This window comes from Nothoprocta perdicaria, unplaced genomic scaffold, assembly GCF_003342845.1.
Source record: "Nothoprocta perdicaria isolate Ctin4 unplaced genomic scaffold, notPer1 scaffold_0, whole genome shotgun sequence".
In the NCBI taxonomy this organism is placed as follows: Eukaryota; Metazoa; Chordata; class Aves; order Tinamiformes; family Tinamidae; genus Nothoprocta; species Nothoprocta perdicaria.
In genome coordinates this window covers 13,731,176-13,753,650 of record NW_020454092.1, presented here as the reverse complement: position 1 = coordinate 13,753,650, position 22,475 = coordinate 13,731,176, and the positions used below count along the sequence as shown (strand labels likewise).

The window sequence follows — 22,475 nt, the reverse complement described above, 5'->3', positions numbered from 1 at the left end:
AGGGGCTGCCCTTCCGCCGCGGCATCCGCCTGCTGGAGACCGGCGCGGTGGACAACGCGCTGCAAGTGGGTGAGTGTCCGCCCCGCCGCCGCCTTTGTGCGCCGGGGGCGCGGGGAAACCCGCCCCGGGGCCGGCACCGGCCGCGCCGCCGCCCCCCGCGCTTTGTGTTCCCCGTGCGGGGGGTCCCGTCACCTCCAGAGGGGGATAACGAAGGTGGGGGGGCTGTTTTTCCCTTGCATCGCCCCCCGTCAGTGCCAGCCCGGCGACCCCCGGTGCCCGGTCACTGTCGGGTCGCTGTCAGCGGCGGCCTCGTTCCTTTCCCCGCCGTGCGCGGGGTGCGGGAGCCGGAGCGGCGGAAACCGAGCGTGCGGGGAAGCCTCTCCCCTGCCCTCGCCCCCCCTGCACCCCTGTCCCCGTCGGGAACGGGGCGCTTAGGTTTGCAGAGGGCCGAACCGCAGCGTTTGGCACGAAATCACCCTCGCCCGCGTATTGTGCGGGGCGGTGGAAGCGCGCGGCGCCGTTCGGGGGAGCTTGGCTGCGATTTGTTTTGCAAATGTGGGAATGCAAATTCGCCTTGTGCCGGGCTGGGGCGTGAATGAGGGAAGGGGGTGGCGGGGGCCGGGGTTTTGTTTTAAGGGCTGGTTAGTTCCGCTGTGTTTATTTAAAGAGCCCTCCTTCCATTCGGGGAAAAGCTGCCTTGAAAGAAGAGAGGGGGGAAAAATCACATTTGGTACAGTTTGCATTCAGAAGGGCATTATCAAAACATTTTCCAGTCGAGGCATGAAAATAGAAAGCAGAAAAAGAAAATTTCCTTTTACCTCTGAGGATAGGCAGTGGAAATTCATGCAATACAAAAGCGTTTCCTCTGAGGATATGATTATACCCTTTTTTTTTGTGAATTAATATTTTCTAAGGGCTGCGTTAAGATGATTAATTATTTGGAGTCTGTTTAAAATACTTTGAAACTCAAAACCAAATCATTTTTTTTCAGAAAGAGAGTTGGAACTCTGAAGGAACTTTAAAATTAAAGGGAGAAAAAAAATAGCTCCCTACCCTATGGGCAATGTTTGATTAAACTGCTTATCAAAGTGAGAATGCAAGCCCAGCCACCGTGGGAGATTTAGGTAGGGGTTGCTTCAAATCAGGGTTACTCCTGTACAAAGGGTTTTTAAAGGATGTTTTTCTTTTATTTTTCTCGTAAATGTGGCTCAGAGGAGGTTAATGCCCTGGACTGTCCTGGTGGGACTGGGGTTGTGTGTGTGAAGCAGTCCTGAAGTGGCAGCAGTGACGTCCTCTCTCAGCATGTGCTGGGTCCTTGTCACTTCTGCTGGTGATCCAGAGGATGGGGATGGTCCCGTCCCTGGCATTTTCATCCCTCAACAAGTCTCAGCGCTCTCCTGGGCATTGAAATGAGAGCTCGGAGCCGTTGTCTGCCCAAGCGGGTGCTTTGGGTGGAGCAGCACGTTCTGGTGGTGCTGCGGTGATTTTGGGGTGTCATCCTCGCTGCACCTCGTCTTGGAGCAGCTGTGGTGCAATGAGATGACTCTGCTTCTGCCTCCCAGCATGAGCCGTGTCTGGGATGGACCCGGGGGGAGGTTTGTGCAAAGGGCGATGTGTTCATCTCGGGTGGAGCAGCGGGAAGGCAACGCTTTTTCCGCATCCATCCCGAGGATGCGTCTTGAAAGGTGAGGGAGAAAAGCTGGAGCCACCTGGGATGCAAACGCGCTGCGCGTGCGCCTGCAGTTAAGACAGGAGCTTGGTTGCCGGCATATATGGGAATCATTAAGCCTGGGAAGAAGCCCTGGCTTGCCTGATGGTCAGCAGCGCCGGATCCGAGCTCCCGTTCGCCTGGATCGAGCCCTTCCATGGGCGGCCGGGGCTCGCGGCGCTGCAACCTGATGGCTGCCCGGTGGAGATGGGGCTAATAAAGATCAGATGTTTGTGTAGCTGCATTTCTGACTCAGACCTGCAAGGGAAAAAAAAGCCCCAAATTGTGCAGGCATGGAATTCCTTCCCTCTGTGGTTGGAAAAATCTCTTTGAAAAAAAAATTAAAAATAAAATCCAACTGGGATGGCCTTGTTGGAGGTTGATGATGGCCGTGGTGGGTGAGGGTTGGAGACACGTGGGCAAAAGTGTTTCGGGCTAGAGCTCTCTTGTGCCTACAAATCTGGCAGATCTGAGAAGAACATACATGCCTATATTACCAACTAATAATTCCTTTATGCTTAGTAAAACTTAAGCGAGGCTTAAACCCTGATCTCACTGGAGTCATTAAATTGATTTTTTTTTCTTTTTTTTTTCCCTGCTCAAAGAGAGATCTTGGATGTTGAACACAGGCATCTTTGTCTTCTTAAAAACTGCTTTATTATTATGTGTACAGATCCCGTCTTTGTGTGTGTGTGGTGTGTGGGGTTTTTTTCCCCCCCCTTTTAATTTTTAGACAAATGACAAAAGCATGCAGGAAAGGAATGCAGAAATGCCAGGCTTAATATAAAGCATGCGACGGCATTGCATGCCGGGAATCCGAAAGGATACAAAACCTTTAACGGTGGCGGTTAATTTTTAACAAGTTCGCTCACATAAATATTTATGAACAAAACTTTTACACCATTATCTCTTGGGTTCTTGGAGAGAGAAAAGGCCTTCAGTGGATTTTGACAGCAGGCTATTATCCAGCATAACAAATTCATGTTTCTAGCTTGCGCTTCCTAATATAGGATAATACGGTTTGCCCTGGAGTCGTGGCGGCTGTGTGGGGGCCGGGGAGCATCTGTGGCAGCTCTAGGTGGGAGTTTGCCTTTCCTTAATTGCTTGCGGGATGCTCGGTTTGGAAGGTGCTTTTTGCTGGGAACAGCCTCTGGATGGCGGTTTCCCTGTGCATTATAGCCAGGGAATGTACGTGGTGCCGGGCTATATAGGGGCGCTCCGAGATATGGCTTCGTGCCTCGCTGCCGGCGTCTGCTCCTGCTGCTAGAGCAGCAACGAAGGCGAGTTTAAAAACGCCCCAGATCGGTAAATGCTTGGAGCGAGCCTGTTTTCCGAGGCTGCCATTCGCCCTGGCTGTTGCATGGGATGCTCCCCGGGTCAGGGAGTGTTTGGGTCTCTCACCTGCGTTACAGTGTGAGGCAGAGTCCAAATCTGCACGCAGTTGTCCTTCCTTTTCAAGGAAGAGCTGTTTATTTGGGGGAAAGCACTTTCGTGGGGCTTGCTAGCCCTAGTGACGGTTGTCTGTGTGTTACGTAAAGATCTGCCTCTTTCTGGGTCTGGATTTAAGACCGCGTCCAGCAGAAACAGGTTTGGAAGGGGCACTGGATTCCACCAGAATACTGTTCTCCTGCTGAAACCCGGTGTTCCCTGTCAGCACCTGGTTAAGGGAGTCTAGTCGTTCTATATGCTCTTAATTTGGGGTGCTTGTGCAATGTGTTCCCAATTAACTAATTAATTTTTATTTTATCTTTTTGCAGGCAGCTTGTTTTATCCCACAGTGTATATTAAAATACTTGAGACCACATAAAAGGGGCCAGAAGAGGTTAATGAGTCCTATCATGATGGAAGCTGTTCAACGCTTCAAGCATATATTATGCCCTTTACATTTCTAATTACTTTTTCTTAACATATATAATTAAAGTGAAGAATTGTGCGACGTTAAAACTTATGATCTGTTTATTGCTGTTCCCTCATAGGTGAGATATTTCCAGAGCGTGTTCTGGAGTGTATTACAGAAACTGGCATCGGAGATGATTAAAAACACCCGAGTTTCTTGATGGTTGTGTGGAAAGAGCTAGCAGGGCTTTGACAGCTGGAATTTTAGCTTGGAGTTTTTGGAGTCGATTTATTTGTTGGCTTTTGAGTCTCTTTTAGCACCTTAAACAGACCATGTGAAAGAAGTTGTCTTTTTAACTAGGTGGTTAATTACTGTGGGCAGAACAGGCGCTGGTTAAAGTGGCTAAGGAGACCTGAGAAATAAAGCACAGGGAAAATAAATATTTAGTTTTGGCTTTAAGAAGAAACAGGCTGGAAGACTTCTTTATTTTATTTTTTTTCCTCTCGGAGAACGTGTGACAAGTTCTGGTTTCTGGCGTAAACAAGTGATGGGAGTTTGTTCACAGCTTATGTGTGCTTTTATCCATCTCTGCCTAGCCAAGGTGGGAAACTGCCTTCCTCCGCTTCCAACACACGAGTTGTTTACAGCAGATCTCAATTTTCTTCACAGAGAGAAGGAATCTTCTAGGAAATATTTAACCGAGCTGAAATTGCAGTAATGTGAAACACATGTGCCCGTGCGCTTTGTTTCTGAAGCTTTGTGCCGGGGAATGTGCTTTGCTGCTATTTGATGCTTGCTTTGATGTTTGATGTTTTATGATTATTCCCTCTTAACCTCAGATAGGACTTTTGGACAACTTAAAATATTAACACGTCTCGTATTTCCCTCATCCGAGCAGCTCTGCGGAGCCACATTCAGCTCTCGGGCTGTGCATTGCCACTTGTGGCGCACAATATTTTAGTTTTCTTTGGAAGCCTACGTTAAAGAAACCTTGTTAGCATTAGGATAGCAGAGAGTGTTTATGGGCTTACGCATTTCACTTGGATGTATGTGAACCTAACCCTGGAGAAGAACCTCATCCAGGAAGCTGAGTTTTCAGCACCTTTCTTTGATGCTTTTGGGCTTAGCCTTTGGCTCCCCTCTTGCGCTTGAGCTTTTTTTTTGCATTTAGGTGTGATGGTGAGCTTTATGTTGAGCTGTGGTGCAGGTTTTTCCCCTTCTGCCCTCTTTGCTTGGGATGGGAGTAGCTAATGCTGCTAAGGAGCTGCCCTGGTTTGGGGAGCAAGAGCGTTTTGTGCCACTTGGAGTCCTCTTGTTGCAGGGAATCGAGCGCTGGGGGGTTCAGCAAGGAAGCAAGACTCTGTTCTAAAGCAGTGGTCATGATGCTAAATAACAACAACCTGCGTTTGAACATGGAGAACTTTCCTCTGGAAACGCAGTGGACTTGCCATCCTTCCTCCGAGCGTGATGTTCTGCTTTCTGCCCGTCCGACTGCACTTTGAGGAGCGGAAAGCACTTTTGGGCCGTGCTGGCCTTACGTAAGGGATTTTTCCTTGTTGTTTTATGTGGAGTTCGCAGTGGGATTTGATCCTGAGCCTTGAAACGCGTTGAAGGTTTTTCCCCTTTGGCGTGGCAGTGGGATCAAGTCCACGTTCTCTCCGTATTCAAAGCCGAAAGTGCTCCATGTCCTCTGCAGCAGCAGGCCTTGCATAATACACCAGATGAGGCTTTTCCCTAAGAAATAAAGCCAGTGTGACGGCTCTGGTGTTTGGCAGCTCGCTGATCCCACAGCTTTGGGGCCCCTTAGCCAGCTCCTCTCAAACCTGATGGAGAGTCTTAAACATTTCCCAAGTTCTTCCAAGTTTGGTGAAAGATGTGGCCACGCGGAGGGGAGCCCAAGTGAGTGTCCCTTGGTGGAAAGGCTGTGGTGTTTGGTCCCTGGTGGCCCTGGGGGTCATTGAGCAAGGCTTGTCTTCCTCTGTAGAGCCAGGGAAGGGTCATTCCTTGTTTCCCTAGTTGTATTTCTTAGGGTTATTTCTCCTTGGGATGTCACAGGTGAGGCTTGCTACAGACCTGGAGACACTCATGCCTGGTCCTGGCATGGCTCAGGAGGCAGCAGGTTGCTCCCATATTTTCCCCCCTTGCCTGGAGCAGGTGATGTTGTTTTTCCCAGCCCCGAGGCACTCTTTGCAAGGAGCTGGAGGTGTGGAAGGCTTTTCTTGAGGATATGGAAATGAACTTCTCTCTCTGTCCTTCCTCTCCGTTGGATGCTGTCCTGGAGAGGTTCTATCATAGGGACTGTCGTGCTCTCGGTCCTCAGGGAACGAGGGAAAGGGAGGAAAATAGCTTTTCTGAATAATTGGTTCCTGCTTCTGCTGAGTCTTGACTTTCTCCAGCATCAGCATCAATACAAAATTGATCAGGTTTTTCAATAAAAACTCAACTTTGGCAACATTAAATGCTGCAAAACTAGCCTGCCCTTTGCATGGGACCAGTTTAGCCGCTGTCTCCTGCTGTGGGTGCAGCAGGATGTGTGATGGTGGTGTCCTCCAGCCGTTCCTTGGGACAGAACAGAGCTGAGTCACCACAACTGCTTGTCCATGTGCTTGGGAAAGCAGGACTCGGTGCATTTGCATTTTTTGACCTGATCCTCACAGCTGTATGAGTTAGATGGACCTGGCTGCTTGGCGTTCCCAGCTAGAGTTGGGGCTGGGCCTGATAACGTTGTGCTGAAGTGCAAGGAACTTGCCGAAGCGGTTGCGTGGTGCTTCATCTCGCTTGTTGGGAAGTGTGGGGGCAAAGCGTCTGCGTGTTTTGCAGTGAAATATTCCAAGAGAGTGAATTCTTTTTATTTATTTATTTACTTTTATCATGAGGTTTAAGTACTGATAGCTTCCATTTGGCTGGTGCCGCAGGAGTGTTTATTGAGTGCTGAGGATTCACCTGTGCGTGACACCAGTGCACTTCTCTCCCGAAGGATTTTCTAGTGCTTCGTTTTAAGAGCATTTGCTTTTTTGTCTCAAGCTTAGAGCTTAGGAGTTCAAGCGGGATTGGGGTTAGCCCTTGCGAAATGGCGCAGTTTGAGTCATGCGCAAGTTAATAAAATCCTGGGCTTTTCCTTTGTCGCATTCTAGGTGTGGGTGCCAGGGATTTCTCTTTCTTTGGCTTTTCTCACATCTTTTGAAAACAAGGCGACAAATGCGCTGGGGAGGCAGATCTGCCAGGATGCTGCTCGGCCAGGATACCACTTGGAAAGGTGGATTTGGCTTTCAAAAACAGAGGGACAGGGAGGTTTGTGATGGGCACCGCTGTGTCCCGCGGTGAATTTGCAGGGGCTCTGCCGGGAAGGGATGGAGGGAATGGGGCATCCAGGATTTCAAGGTAGCCCTGGCCCACATCCTCCAGCAAAAGCTGCCTCAAAATGCCCATAACAGCAATTACCCCGTGTTGGGGTTGGGCAGTTCGAGGGCAGCGCTTGCAGGATGCCGCAGGCTGCGCCCCGGCAGCTGCCGCCTTCGTCAAGACGAGCGGCAGAGCAGCAAGCGGCTCCCTTAGATAAATAATATTTGCATTAATGGATTGTGGTGGCTTCGGGGGCCAAATGAGAAATGCATCTGGGCGGATGAAAAATGACCATGTTCTCCCTCCCTGTCACTGGTTCTCGTCTGTTTCGTTTTCTTTAGGATGATAAAGAAATTCTTAATCTTTTTTTTTAAGCTGTTTGTGTTTATTTTGGTAACAGCTCACTGGCTCTGCTGCGTACGGAAGCTTCCTCTCGAAACTACTGAAACTATGTTGAAAGTGTTCTTGGCTGTCATCTATTTTTTTTGCTGCTGCTTCGGTCTTCTCCCAAAGCTGGACTCGAGCACTCGGAGTCTGCCTGGGAGCACTTGCCCTGCGATATTTCCTATAATCTGGGAATAAAAAGGGAAGAAAAAGCTCAGTGGCCTTGGGAAACAGCAGCAGCCCTGGGATTTTGTGGTGCTTTGGAGCTGTTGGAATATTTGGGGCTCCTCAGCGGCCCTGGAGTCGCTCGTCACCAGCTTTGCGGAGCTCCCAGCGAGCGGGGAGCATCTGCCTGCAAAGGGGGAGGGAATCCCTCCCCCTCCTTATTATTTTCTTCCAATTGTCCCTGCTTGGTGTGGCTTTGGCTATTATGGGCTGGTAAAATGGAGCTATATATGACCTTTTATCTTACGTGAAATAGGTTAAGCCATTTTTAAAGAAAGTGGTGGAGTCAGCAGCGTCGCTGAAGGAGCCGCTTTCGCATGGTTGATAGGCTGTGAAGCCGCTCAATGGACTTTGGTTTCAGAGACAATATCTGTTTAAATTAATCTTTGTCAGATACATGCCACTGCAGACAATTCAAATTCCATTTGCTTTCTGATCTCATAACAAAAAAGCACCTTACACTGGTTCTTTTATCATAAAATTAACTTTTGTCTGTGTGTCCTGGAAACAGGGGTGGCATAAAATCTAGTTAAAAGGCTCTGTTATAGGAGGATTCTGTTTCTTTGTACAAGGCGGACTTTTTTTTTTTCCCCTCTCCCCCTCCTGTGCGCATTTCGAAAGAGGAAGAGTGTTTGAGATGGATTAAGGAGAATGCCAGCAGATGGACAGATTCTGTTGTTGCTGCTGGCAACCATCTAAGCAGCCATTTTGAACAATGCTGATACTGGGGTCCTGATAACAAAAAGATGAGGATGGGATAAACATCCAGCGGGTTCCTCTCGACCTGCTTGCTCGTCCTCCCGCCCTGAGCACTGAGGCTGCAACCCGTTTTATAGAGATCTTGGTTGCTTCCAGAGAAGCACCTCATCCTCTTAGTTCTGCTGGTGGACATCCAGCATTCCTTATTTTATTCTTCCTCTAGTTTAGTTTTTCTAACATGTGCTGGAGACACCGGCAGGTCAGCCTCTCTCAGGAGGGCCCACCTTGCTGCTCCCAAGGGTGACGTGCCATGATGGCCTTGGCAATTGGGTACTTTGCAGCGGTTGTGCTGCTGGATGCCATCACTCAGGATGGTTGGTCCTTCCAGAATAGATGGGGTTGACTTTCCTCCATCACTGCTCATGTTGCAAGTGTTTAATTTTGCGGTGTGAGGGCATTTGGGTGACTTCTGAGATTAGCAGGAGAGGCACCATGACTTGGACGAGTTTGAGATGTGTCTGGCTTTACATCAGAGTAATTAGGATGGGACTGTGATTGCAAACTGAGTAGATTCCCTTTTCGCATACACTGGTCTCACCTTCTCCCATGCCCGTTGCTGCTGTCTCTTTGAGTATTTGCTACGTGTTGTTCTGTTCTTGGAGGTCCTTAAGACCAGTATGAGTAAGTGCTTGAATTGGTGGATTTTTAGCACTGGAATAGAGCTAAAACACCATGACACACATGACTCTGAATGTATGTGGTGCAGGGGTGCTCTGTGGCCTTGGCAGCTCAACCGGAGAGCATCCCGGGAAGGCTGGATCCCTTTGGGATCAAAGAGGTCCTATGGTTTCTGCAGGAAGAGCCACAGATCGTGGGGCTACCAGGTAGGGGTGGTTGGTGACCTGAATTTGCATCTTGGTGCTTGTGTGCTGTCTGTGGGACACCCCATTCCCACCTTCCAGGTAATGCGGACACGTTGCCTGCAGCAATCCTGTCGCAGTGTTCCCAGCGTCTGGGAGCACAACGTGGCCCAGATTGGGGCTGAGCCAGGCAGCCAGCACAGGCACAGCGACAGCAACATGATACAGCATTTATACTGATCCTTACGAGTTGCTTTAGGTCAGGGCTTTGCAGTTCACTCCCAAATTACAGGCCTGCATGGGGAGCCGGAGGTGACTAACGGTAAGCTGGGGTTTTCTTGCTGCCTTCCAGTAATGCTTCGGACTAGTTTGTAGACCACAGGTTTCAAGTTCTGCATATTTACATCACAGCATCTGTGAGACCTTGATGTGTGAGGTGATGCTGTTCTCCTCCTCCACAGCAGCTCTTGCTGCAGCATTTTTTTTTTCTTTTTCAGTGAGCACAGTGAATACTTTCTTTGGGGTTAATATCTACACATGCAAATCTCAGAAATCTGTGTGTACCTATACACATATATCTAATTATACACAGTATAGGAAACTTCATGGCAAAGTAGCAGATGTGAGAAGTAAAGCAGTTGGGCAAGCATTATATGGTTTCTTTTTTTAATTTGTCCCCCAGATCTGTTATATTTTGAGATGAATCCTGTTTTGCTACTTTTTTTTCCTATCTGAGAAGTCTCTTCTTCCTCTTGAATTTCTCTTTAAGCTCTAGTTGATCCATGAATCATAGGCTATCTGTTTTTTGATCTCTTTGCTAAAATAAGGGGCATCTGACCTGAAGGTTGGAAGATTGAGCCATAAGCCTCACTTATGAGATGTTATTTTGGTGCTCTGTGGGGCTCTTGAGGTTGGATGAGCTCTCTGAAGACCTCAAGGTCATGGCGTCCCTGTGATGGACATGCTATGAGGTGGGACAATGAGCTTGGTGGCTTCTGACGTGCTGCAAGCTGTGTGTTCTGTTCACCTGCTTCCCACTGGGGAAAATATCACTTGGCAATGGCAGGTGTGAAGCAGGTGCTCGCAAGGATGACCAAGAACAAACTGAGCTTTGGAGTGTTTTCCAAAACGTGGTTTCTGAATGGTGCAGAATGTAGAGTAGCCCCTTTGCTCCTTCCCAGAAAGGCCAGGATGGCGCAGAAATGGCCTTTCTGCTGTTCCTTGGGTTCTCTCCATCTCGTCTGGAATTTGACTTGATCTGCTTTAGCTTCGTGGCCTCTGTCCTGCCAAAGAAAGTGCTCAGCAGGCCGGTCATTGTGATGCAGAGGCACGTTCAAGTGAGGGTTTGTGAAGTCGTGGCTTCCCGAACCAGGGCACAGCACCGCAAGGCTGCTGCCCACCGTGATCCCCTGCAATGTGGGCTGACGGTGAGCTGCTAAATGTTCCTAGCTGTGGCTCCAAGGTCCTTGACCTCTCCTGCAGAGAGGAGTTGGTGATGTGGGAGAATGACTTCATGACGTGGAGGGAATGGCTTGATGTTGTCCAGATTTTGGAGGACTTGTTTGAAGGCACTAGTTTTCTGAGAGGGATGTACTTGTGGGATGTGGAGGGCTTTTCCTGAAATGGCCTATGCTTCCTTATCCTCCTTCAGCTGAGTATAGAATGGAAACTAAGGCTTAGGCAAAAAGGGCCCAACAAGATGAAATTGGAGCAGAGAACTGCTGGTTTATTACACGGACAGATTTTTCTTGCCAAAGGGAGAGCCTCTGTGTCCCACATTCCCTCTTCCCCCAGTACCGCTGGTGCGAGCCAGCAGCTCTTGGGGCTTGCAGAACCAGCCAAGGATGCAGTGGGCTCTGTCCGTGCCCATGGCTGGAGTGCTGTGCAAGGTGCCAGTGTCCCGGGGCTGTTTTTCCTCACCCATCCCCACACCCACGCATCGGTCAGCCACCCAGTGGTTTCCTGGACGGTGAGGCTTGATGAACCATTAACCTAAAAATGCTCCGAGTGGGAAGAAATGTTTCCAAGATCTAAAAATCTCGTGAGGCCTCTGAAGTGGGAATGGGAACTGTGGTTTGCCCGAGTGGCTTTTCTCGCTGCTGGCTCTGCTGTGGGCTGATTGGCTTTGCGGGTGTGAGGGCATGTTTGGGAGCTCGCAGAGACGGGAATTCAGCCCTCCGGGGCCTGGTCAGCAGGAGAAGCCGCTTCCAAGCAGATGTCCTTTTGGCAAGAGATCCAGCAGGTTTAGAGACAGGATGTCCCTGCGTGCTCCGGAGAGCTGCAAGTACTCAAATAAACAGCAGACTGGGAATGTTTGAATCTCGCTAAGAATTCCTGGGGAAAAGGGTTTGGCAAGCGCAGGCTGTGTCCGTGGGCAGGCTCGGGGCTGCTGGTGCTGCCTGTTGTGTCCCAGCTGTGCCAGGTGAGCCCTAAATCCCGCTTGGTCCTGCGTCCAGGACAGTGGCCTGTGTCCAACTTGAGCACTTGAAGATACCCTTTTCTCATTGTCTGTTGTTTTCCTGAGAAAAGGTCCTTGAGAAAAGGTTCTTGAAGGAGAGCAACCCATTTTAAGTGATAATGGTCATTTGCTGCGTCAGCCACGTACAGCCGTAGGGATGTGGTTGGTACATCGCTGTGGGTTGGGTGGCTACAGGAGAGGTCCATCACCACCCAGAGGAGGACGGGTGGTGATGGTATGAAACTGCAAGGTGGGGTCCAAGGTGATGCTCAAAGCAGAGCTGGCTGGTGGTTGTCTGAGGTTACGGGACCGTGCAACTGAAAAACTTGCCCGTTTTCACAGTAGCAGTATCTCTAGGGACTTCAAGGATTTTGGCTGGGCGCAGCCAGGGAGAATAAGAATGGGTGGGTTGCCCCACATTGGCCATCGTGTGGATGCTTAAGGAAAAGCAAAGGCAGCAAGAGCAGAGCGGTGCTTTCCCGGTTCCATGCCGTGTAATGCAGGTGGGAGGGTGACTGTGGCTGCTGCAGAAACCCGTGTTTGTCCACTGCACTTCAGTGCTGTCCTAGGCGGCTGCAAGGAGGTTTGGGAGGAGGGTGGTGAAGGAGGAGTGATGGAGCTGCAGTTTGCACAGGCCATGAGAACTATGTAATAAAAAAATGTGTTGTAGCATGGGATTTTTTTCTTTTCTTCCAGTCATGATGTTCTTGGCAGTTTGACTCTGCTAAATATTTTAATGCTTTTCTAATTGGAGGCCGAATTCATTTCTCCATGCTAATATTTGCACAGGCTTAGTGTGCCAGGAGGAGAAGCCTCTCTGAAGGGCTTCCTCTGCAAAGAGTTTCTGCTCTGTTTGGTCTGCTGGGTTATCTATCCATGATCTTGGAGGTGCCAGAAGTTATCCGGTGGCTAATAGCCCACAAGCACCAGTGTCTTGCCATAGGGCCTTGGGATATTTGCTGGAAGCATCAAGGACTTTGTCCTCCTGAGACTCTCCATGTCTGTAACTGGGGGGTGTTTCTTGGCAGGGTTTTTAGGGTGTGAAGGAGGGATTTGCAGCCTGTGGTGAAGAGAGTGAGAGGGGGACCATCCTGGAGGGAGCCCTGCTGCGGGTTGGCTTGGGGTGCCATCTCTTCCAGCCCAGCGTTCGCAGCAGCCTTTTTGCATTTGGAGCATGCAGCTGTTATCAGGGTGTTGGGTGAAAGGTTCTCCTCGGAGCTCGAGGGAACGTGTTTATCACTTAAGAGGGTAACTTGGGGTGAGAGAGAAGAAGAAAGAAAAGTGGCCTAATCTTGCAATTTAAATATATTTAAAGATTCCCTCTGTTCGAAGCTGCTTCCTACCCCTTGATCAGAAGGAAAAGCTGTTAGCTACAGAGTGGAATAAATCGAGGGCACCCTTATCTGTGCAAGATAAATTACTATTGTTTAGGAAAGACACTCCAGGGATTGAAGAATTTAATTAAATACACAGGGATTATGAATATGCATGTAAATTAGACAATCTAGATATGACATGGCTACAACTGCGGGGAATTGTGCGAACCTAAAAGTGTAATCATTCCTTTTATCAGTACGTGGAGACAGGAGCCTCCTGCTCCTATTCTGCCCTGGCTTGGCTGTGCTCGGGTCGTGGAGCAGCGGGAATCGCCCGCGGCAGGTCCATCCTCAGCCCCATGGAAATGCCCTGCTGGGGCCTTCCCTGCGGCCAAATGAGCCGCGGGGGCCCAGATGTTACCTGAGTATTTCCTCCAGTCTGCAATAGATGGGTATGAGTAAGAAACAACATGGAAAGGCTGCTTAGCAGTTGAGACTCCCAAGAAATTCAGAGTGAAACGTGAAAAATCTACAAACGCAGCTGAGTTTGGGGGAGCTGGTAACAGCCTGGAAACTATCCCGAGGAAAGGTAGGTTGTTAATGGGATGGTAACGGCAGTATGGTTTGTGTTTTTAATTAGCAAATTTTAGAAGTGGCACCTGCCGACAGTGCAGAGACTTGTTCTGTTTTCCTGCATGGTTCCTTTGTCTGACTTCACCTGCATCATTTGACTTCATTGTTTGATTTGTTTCACTAAAATCAGTTTTAGTTGTTGCTTGGGCTCAGGTCTTGGGGAATTGTTGGAAAGATTTGTGTCCCCCCCCCCCCCCCCACCCCCCCCCCCCCCCCCCCCCACACCTCCCCCTTTTCTTTTTAAATGTCCAAAATGGGAAAAGAGACTTTGACATCATCTGACTTTGGCCTCGACTAGACATTAAGAAATAAAGGGAAAAAGGAGATTGGATCTTAATGGGATGTTGTCAAATTCACTGATGTTCTACCTGCTTATTTTCGAGGGGGTTTGATGCTTTTTTGGTTTGTTTGATTTTTTTTTTCTCCCTTTTCTCCCATTTTTTTGCTTTTTAGTCAGAGGAAAACACTGTCCCCATTCCTTTTGGGTCCCCTCTGAGCTAGGGAATGGGAGCAGAGCTGCTTCCTGAGACCGGCGTGCTCAGTAGATTCCAAGAAGTGCTGCTGACCTGGTCCTAGTGACCTTCCTCCCACAAGGGTTGATGTATTGGGGAGCTCAGTCCCATCCTTTTCAAGCTATTTATCCCCTATTTATATCTTTGAAAAGGTATTTTTTCTGACCCCTGGTTTGTGGGTTTTGATTAAAAACAAGACAAAAAAAAAAAAAAAAAAAAAAAAAAAAAAAAAAAAAAAAAAAAAACCACCACTAAGATGAAAATATAGAAGACCTTAAGCTTCTGTGCTGCACATTTCCAGAATCCTTGGAAGACTGTTTTTATCAAGGAAAAATACAACGGCAGGAGCATATTTGTATGGGCATGTGGTGCACAGAGATGGGTTTGAACATTTGTAATAAAGTATTTCTAATAAAAATTTAATGTCCTCAAGACAGTGTTATGGTAGCTCATTACTATTAAAGGTCATTTGAAGAGTATTGATCCTAAATGTTACCGCTGAATGTAAACTTTGAGTGTTACAGTTATTAATGTATATTTATGATCTATGGGACATGTGTAAAAGGCAAATGAGAATATAAATGGGATGGTGAGCTCATTTGTTTCCGAATTGCCAAAGGCTGAGTTCACGTAATCCGACTCAGGTTTAAGCATTGCTTTCTTCTTCGTGTTACATGGATCGAGACAGGTTTTTTAGCTGGCAAAATCTTTTAGTCCTGCATCGTGGAGGGAATGAATGCTTGAATTTTTAGGTCATAGCAGCGGCAGAGCCTTGAGCTCTGTATCTTTTGCTAAAATGGATATTGGGGAACAGTATTTCGCATGTGGCTTTGATGGTGACACGGAGGTATGAGGAGCTGAACTTTGTGTGTGACCAAATTGCTAACACACGCAGGGGCTCAGAGAAGCATGTACCTACCCGGAGTGTAATTAGGAGGTTATGCCAGTGAAAAGCAATTAAGTTTTTTTTTTATTAAATTAATTTAAAACATTAAGGCTGTATGTTGAGGGAGCAGGTGGTAATATATTTATATTTTTGCAATACTGTAATGTACCTGTGTTTGCACATCTGAGGCAGAAGGGAATGTATTTGCAGTGAATTTTAAGGCTCTTTGTATTAAAAAAAGAAAAAAAAAAAGAAAACTGTGGTGGCAGGAGGAAGATAAACGGTGCTTGTGATATTTCAAAGTCACATTAATCTTTTTTTTCTTTCCAATTTTTTTTTCCTTTTAATGTATGACTTTCTCTGGGGAAATTGTCTCCTCATTGACTGCAGCGGATTAATGTGCACAGATCAGCTCCTGCATTATTTTTCTGTTTTGACAGAGTGATGATTTTTATAAGCGCGTCCCTTTCTGCCAAGATTACAACTTTTTTTTTTTTTTTTTTGCGTTTGGAAGAGTTCCTTGTTAAGAGGTGATGGAAAAAAAAATGGAAAAATGAATTTCTGAGGCATCATGTTATGGAGAGAAAAAAGGAAAAAAAAAAGGAGAGGGGGGAAAAAAAAGCCGGCAGGAAGGAGCTGAAGACATTGAGATTTGGTGGAGATGATGGAGGTTGACGAGGGGCAGCTTTATCTAGGACCCCTTGCTGCTCCTTATGTGGAGGGGTGCTCCAAATTCCTATGGGAAAGGGGCATGTAGCTACTGGCCTCCTGACAAGGGTCTGGGGCTGGCAGGCAGGTAGATATCAGTGGAATGAGGGATGAAGCAGGGACACAACTACATGGAGCACATGCTGCTGCTCGGATAAACCCTTCCAGAGATCCTGCTCTTCCCTGGGCCACTTGAAGTTGGTGCATTTTTCTTAATTGCAGTTAAACGTATGTTTTTCTGGTGAACATCAGTGAAGTCCTTTTAAATAAAGAAGTGGTGGCTGAGGCAGCTCTGGCTGAACTGTGCGAGTGGACCGTGTAATAAGAGAACTGGGTTTTTCTTTTCTCTCCAGGGCTCCCGCAGTATCTCTGGGCACAAACTTGACATTGCATTTCTGATGAGCATTGCATCCTGTTTTTAATGGTTTGTCTAGACAGTGCTGACACAACTATGAAAATAGTTTGGTGACCTAGTCTAGAATTAGTGTGTGGAGAGGAATCAAGCATAGCCTCTCATGTTTGCAATCAGTTTGAATGACTTTATTGTAGGAAAACTTAAGAGGGAGGCAGTTCTGGAGTTGCTCCAAAGAGCAAATCGTAAGCGGAATGCATCCAAACAAGGCTGTGTGGTAAATATGGGAATGGGGAGCAATGATGTCCATGTGCAGCTTAACCAATAGCTTGTGCAGCAGGTTTATGGAGGCTGAAGTAAGGCCTGAGGTTCCCTGTGTTTGGCCTAGAGTTTGGTGAGGAAATTGGTAACCCCAGTTCTGGACTTTGAGATGCTGTGCTCTGCATTTGGTGAACCTTTGTTGACAGAAAAACAGCATGTTCCTTGCAAACAGCGTCTTGGATTGGTAATTTGTGAACTTCGAGGGCTATCAGGTGCCTGGTGGAATGGTGCAGGAATGCTTGGTGTGCTGGCACTGGCGATGGTCAGTAGCAGAGTCACATTGGACTCTTACTCCTTGGTTTCCAACCTGTTTATGTGTTGCTTAACTACAGCTAATCTGCTGCCCATGGAGAGATGGTTGTCTGAGATTTCACAAGGCTCCCTGTCCTGTAGTGGGAAGGGAGGGAAAATGGCAGAGAGCTGATATACAACTTTAGAGCACATCTGCAAGGAAATAAATGTAGCGTGCCGGGAAGATGTCTGTTCGCTTAAGGCTTGGCTTTGTTTGCACAGAGGCAGCTTTGCTGTGGGAGTGTTAGTCCAGAAAATACTGGAGTTGCCAGCATTTCGATGGAGGGCAGGAGACCCCCCAGGAGGACACAGGTCTGAGCTGCGCCCTGTGGCACAGGGACACGATGGAGAGCGGGTGTGTGAGGGCTTGAGCGTGGGACAGCGGCTCGGTGACTTCCCGTGTGCCCATGAAGCTTTGCAGAAAGGCCATCGTGAGGGCCGGAGGGAGCCGCTCGTGACATTTGCGGCCCTTGGGGAGCCGGGCCCGCGCGCGCTGCTGCTGCAGGAGGAGGTGTTTCATGACTACCATTAACTACGTGCTGGAGGAAGGAGGAAACAAATCTTTACAGAATGGGAAACCCTGTGAAAAGGTCACACTTCTGAAAAGCCGTGCGTTTTAAGACCGCTCAGCGCTGCAAAGCTGCCTTTGAACTGAGTGCAGGAGTTTAACACCCTCGCTGCGGCCCTGGGCGCATTAAGCTGATGGAGCAGGAAGCGGCAGCAGGTTTAACCCTTACGGGACCAGCCTGTGGCCCTTGGACTGGGGGCTCCATGGCTTTTCTGTATGCCAAGGGTAAGGTCTGAGATCCTTGTGTCCCCTGTTATGTCCCCAGAGTATGGTCACCCCCAACTTGCTGCGTAGGATGGTGAGGAGCTGTGGGGAGGGCATCAGTGGGAGCCCAACACCTCTATGAGGCATCAGAGCATCCCCAAGGGAGGATGTTGGAACTAGAGGAAGCTCTGGATGTTGGTTGAATTTTGGTGGGCATTGATGGGTGGTATGAGTGACAGTCTCCCAGGGAATTGTGCTTTCCTAGTGGAAATACGTGGCTCTTAAAATATGGGGAATGTGTATTTCATCTTGGGTTTGATCGATATATTGTGCTTGGTTCTTTTGTCTCAGACGCTCCCCTGGGCAGGGTGGAATAGGCTGCCCGTGTTAGTGATTTACTTTTCTATGGTAAAAAAAAAATCTTTTTCTTGGATGCTTTTCTTTGCTGTCTTTCACTTGGGGCCTTTAGAGGCTCGTTCCTTCACTGTCCCCTCAAATCACCCAATTCCCAGTGTGCCAGTATCATATTTGCTTGCGTCTTTTCTCCTCTGCAGCGGCAGGATTAAGATTCCCTCACTCTGGTGAACATCGATAGTAAAATTCCTGTTTATAACCTGGCTAGCTATTAAAGTAGGTAAAACTCCTTCATTATGGGCTATTAGTTAGAGAGTGTAGGTGCTAATAGCCTCGTTCAGGAGTGTACCAGGCGCTTGCAAAATCCTGCTGATGTGCAAGAATAGATTGCTATTGATCAGTAGTCCCCAAGCGCGGGCCAGATGTTTAGATGAGGCTTTAATACTGCTGGCAGAGCAGCAGCAGCAGCTTCTCTCCAAGTCCCTTGTGATGTTTTGGACCCTGGATGTGTGTTCTGCCCTAGCTGGGGGATTGGCTGGGGATGGGTGGGACCTTCTGCAGCTGTGCAAATTCCCTGGCTTGTGATTCTCCATCTGTGGTCACGGTGCAGTGCAGTCTGGGCAAGTGCAGGAAGAGGCATGGGGGCAATTAGTTGCAGGAGTTAGCTAACGAGGGAAGGAGAAGGATGGAAAAGACAGCCAGTCTGTATGGGGGGAAGCCTGATCTGGACAAAGCAGGTCGAAACCTGTGTCATACTGAGATCTGTTTCCTCTTCGACTACCATAACTTTTGGGCCTTTTTTCTTTTTTCTTTTTTCTTTCCCTTGGACTCACTTCTTTCCTAAATGACACATGGCTTTTGGAGAAGCTTTCCAATGTCTTCTGAATTTCCTGTTTTCTCTCTGCTTTGAGACCATCCCTACACCCTCATGGTGGTTTTGTTCTGGAAGGTCATGTTGTGTTCACTTCATCTTTGAAGCTAGCATGGGGGCCTGTGTGAAAAGCCTTTTTTTTTTCTTTAAAAGAAAACCTCATCATCCTTTGAGATATCTGAGATATTTTTGTATGTGATCAGTTTGTTGTGTTTTAAGGTCTTGTTGGTTCTGAATGTGAACATGAAACAAAAAGGGCTATCATGGCGTTTTTGGTGTTTCATTTCTGTTGTGAGTGTAATCCAGTGGGAGAAGCTTCCTTTGCCTCAGCAGCTGCAGGATGCAAAGGATAGGGACACATGCTGTATTGGGACTGGTTTGTGGTGGCATCTGGAGATCTTGGTCTTTCGTGGTGATGTTCTAGATGAAACTGGTCAGCTGTCTCTCATTTTCACAGATGAGTATTTTTGGGAACGTGACGCAGGTTCTCTGGACAGATGTTTTGCTGCAGCCCTCAATCTCTAACTGAGCTGGATCATGTGAAAGCCAGCAGATGGTATAAGTTTTAGGAACCTTATCTGTGGATAGTGGGAGAACTTGCAATTGCTTAACTGACCACCTGAAAGCCGAAGGGTGTCTTGTGGTCTGTGGTCCACTCAGCACAATGGTCAAATGCTCTTTGGGCATGGGGACCAAGGCTGTCCTTCTTGTTTCAGTGGTTCAAGACTCCTAGGAACAACCTAATGCAACATGCCACCTATGTGACTTTCCTTTCCTGGCCAGTCCCAGAGGTTCTCTGGGGATTCCCAGTGTGCATGAAACATCTTCTACCATGTGGAGAGGAATGCATCACAATTCCCTGTGGCTGCTACGCCCTTGCGGTTCCTTCTCCATTGGATCATGCCCCAGCCCAGGAGGGCTGGAAGAGGAATGGGAAGGGCAGGAAGACACTAGAGTGTTGGCAAATAGGATTTACTGCTTTGCTTGTGGCTGGTGACTTATAGCGTTAAGCAAGGGGTCAGGGCACAGACTGTGCTACGTCTTGGGGATGTCTGAAAGGAAGGCTGATTTAAAAGCAAGAGAGGAAAGCAGGAGCGTGGGCTTGGAGCAGGTGTTGACCTCTGCTAGTCTGCCTGATGCCTGGGGACCATGTCCAGGGGGATCTCCTACTCCTACAGTGTGAACTGACGTCATTTTAATTAAATCGTGTCTACCTGGCTGGCTTCCTGCTGCCGTAAGGGATTATTCTGAAGAGTCAGCTGGGCTTCTTTTGGAAACCAGCACTAGCTTTTCCCATGACAGGTTTCAGAGCCCTGTCAGCGGCAGCAGCCCTGTCTTTTTTTCTGCCTCCAGGTGAATGAGGTGAGAAGCACTTTTGGGGAAAGCAGGGTGAATATTTGCCCTCTAGACGCCCTGGGAAACACCCAGGCTGTGGTTGTGCTGGTAGTAATGTACTTATGTCTCTGTGTGAGACTAGGAGTGCTGGGCGAGGGCCAACTCGTGACGGCTGAAAACTTCTAGTAAATTAATAAATAAAATCGGACGCCTTTCCAGGCAGTGTGACGTGAGCAAGGGGGGGAAAAAAAATTCATGGCGATGAGTCACCTGTTTTGGGGCCTGTTGGCAGCCAGCGTGCCGAGCTGCCTCGAAGCTGCAGTCCTGCCGCGTGCAGACACCAGCGGGTGAGCAAAGTGCTGATGCAGCCTGCAGCGTCTGAAACGCGCCGTTGCCATCTGCCTCCTGACAGAGTGGAAACGGCTTCTTTTTTTAACCTGAGTTTGCTGAGTGTTGGCTAATTAGCTGCCTTTGGAATTTGTAACAGGGAGGGGGAAAAGCCTATGAAGTTTGGGAAGCAGTGGGGATAGCAGGGCGCTGTACACACAACTTTCTTTTTTAAAAACAGAATCTAATTTGAGCTAGAATGCAGAAATGCAATGGTCTGATTTGCTTGAGTCTTCATATTGAGCTCTAATGTGTTCCCAAATCAAACAACATTGGAATTTTCTTTTGTATGAGACCTTAAGTTATGTCACTGTGCAGTATGTTTTCTTAAGGAGAAAAGTGCTGTAATTTGTGCTCTCTTGTTGGTGTGGGGGACAGTGATGGGCTACTGGTAAGGCCTCCAAGTACGAGTGGAGAGGAACTTGACAGTGCAGTGGGTATGAGTGAGGGGTACCCACCATTGTTTCATTTCACCTACCTGGAGACTTCTCTTGATCTCCCTTTTGTCTTGATTCTCTCTGTGGATGGGATAGATGGTGCTCTGCATCTGCCCTGATCTAGAAATGGCCTCGATGGCACAGGGAGTGTGGATGAGAGTGCTAGGATGGGAGGCTTGTTTGTTATGTCCAAGTAGGGCAAGATGAATCCCAACCATGGTGGCTCAGCGTGGTTCATCTTGGAAGGCTTTTTTGCTCTGAATGACCCAGGAGGGTTCAGAGGTCTATCCTGGCGCCTTTTTGTGGTCGCTCAACTGTCGTCTTCTTCAGAAGTCAGTGATTGGAGCATGTTAGGGTGCTTCTGGCTAGATTGAGAAGACTGTCTCCTGTAGCATAGGAGCCCTGTTAACTGTTAGGCTGGCTCCAGAGCTAGTGAAACTGTACGCTCACATAGTCCTCACTGCTTTGATCAGCATGTGAGGTCCATCTGGCACTTTAAACAAGTGAATTTATTTCCGAGTGAGCAGGTTTTTGATCTGTGAGGCTGAATAGCCCATTGGACCCCTAGTGATCCTTGCTTTACTATCCCATTTCTCCAGACACACTCGTATCAGTGGGTAGGAGGGCATTTCAGACAGGGAAGGTGATTTGAGTTACCTTTTCTTTAAGGTCTGGGCCTGCCGCGTGCTCTGAAAATGCTGCCAGAAATTCATCCAGGCTTATCTTAACATAAATCATCAGCTTGTAAACTGGAGTGACAATTAGATGGTGCCTGGGCAACACAGTAAGAGCTCAAGTACAGCTGATGTTTCGCCCTCGATGAGTAGCTGGCCGACTAGTTGACATTCTTCCTTTCTGTAAACAACACTGGCATCCAGACATTTCACAGCAGCTAAATAAGCCTTCCTCCATTTTGTCTGCCAGGAGAGGTCCTTGCTGTCCCCTGGGAGGTCACCTGGAGTTTGCTTCCCTTCCAGAGCTGACTGCAAGCTGCCAACTAGCAGCTGATAGAGAATCCTGCCTCCTTTTCCTACTGTGCTTCAGGCAGAGGAAAGGGGGCTCTGCCCTTCAGCTTCTGGAAAGAACAGGAAGGGAAAAAACAGTGTTCAGAGATTGTTCTTTTCTACTTCTGTTCAAATTTCTCCTTTTTTTTTTTTTCTTAATCTCCTCCAGGATGTTTTTGAATAACTTGTTCTATTTAGAAATGGCCTGTGGATTTTGGCCTATCCATTTCTCTGCCTTTTGATATTGGTCTTTGGTTCCCCACTTGCAAGAGCCTCCCCTTTGCAGCCCTGTCCCCATTGCAGGAGGGTCTGTTTTGATGTCCCGGCTTGCCCAGCATTTCAGGAGATGCAGGCGGTGGGAGAACGAAGCCATTTGCTTTCCTCAGTGTTTTCCTGCTGGCTCACACGCATCTCCTGCCAGCAGCGTGATGAAGAGTGAATCGCTGGGAATGGGAGAGCTCTGAACCCTGCCGTGTGGGGAGGGCATCCTCCTGAAATTAATGGGGGTTTTGGGGCTTGTAGTGCTGGGGAGACCAAGCTCCTTTCTTATTTAATGCTCACTTGGCATTCAGGTGGGTCTTATTCATTGCAGACAATAAGAGTGTGTAGGGGATATCTTCATATTTGTGCTGTTGGGATTAGTTTCTCCCTGCTGGTGTCCGAGCTGCTTTCTTTACTGTCAGATATGCGGATGGGATGGGGTGGCGTAAGGCTGCAGCCTGTTCTCCACCATTTTTCATTGATGGATTTTACTCTGGAATTGCTTTCTGTGCCATTAGACAT

At 48.2% G+C, this 22,475-nt stretch overlaps 1 protein-coding gene across 1 annotated transcript in view; it reads left to right on the top strand.

The window, feature by feature from the left end:
• Window positions 1-22: 22 nt before the first annotated feature.
• Window positions 23-22,475, top strand: part of ZSWIM5 (zinc finger SWIM-type containing 5) — a 92,184-nt gene continuing 69,731 nt past the window's right edge. The window contains exon 1 of the mRNA XM_026033477.1: window positions 23-69. The gene's annotated coding sequence lies outside the window, so the exon portion shown is untranslated. The remainder of the gene's footprint in view (window positions 70-22,475) is intronic.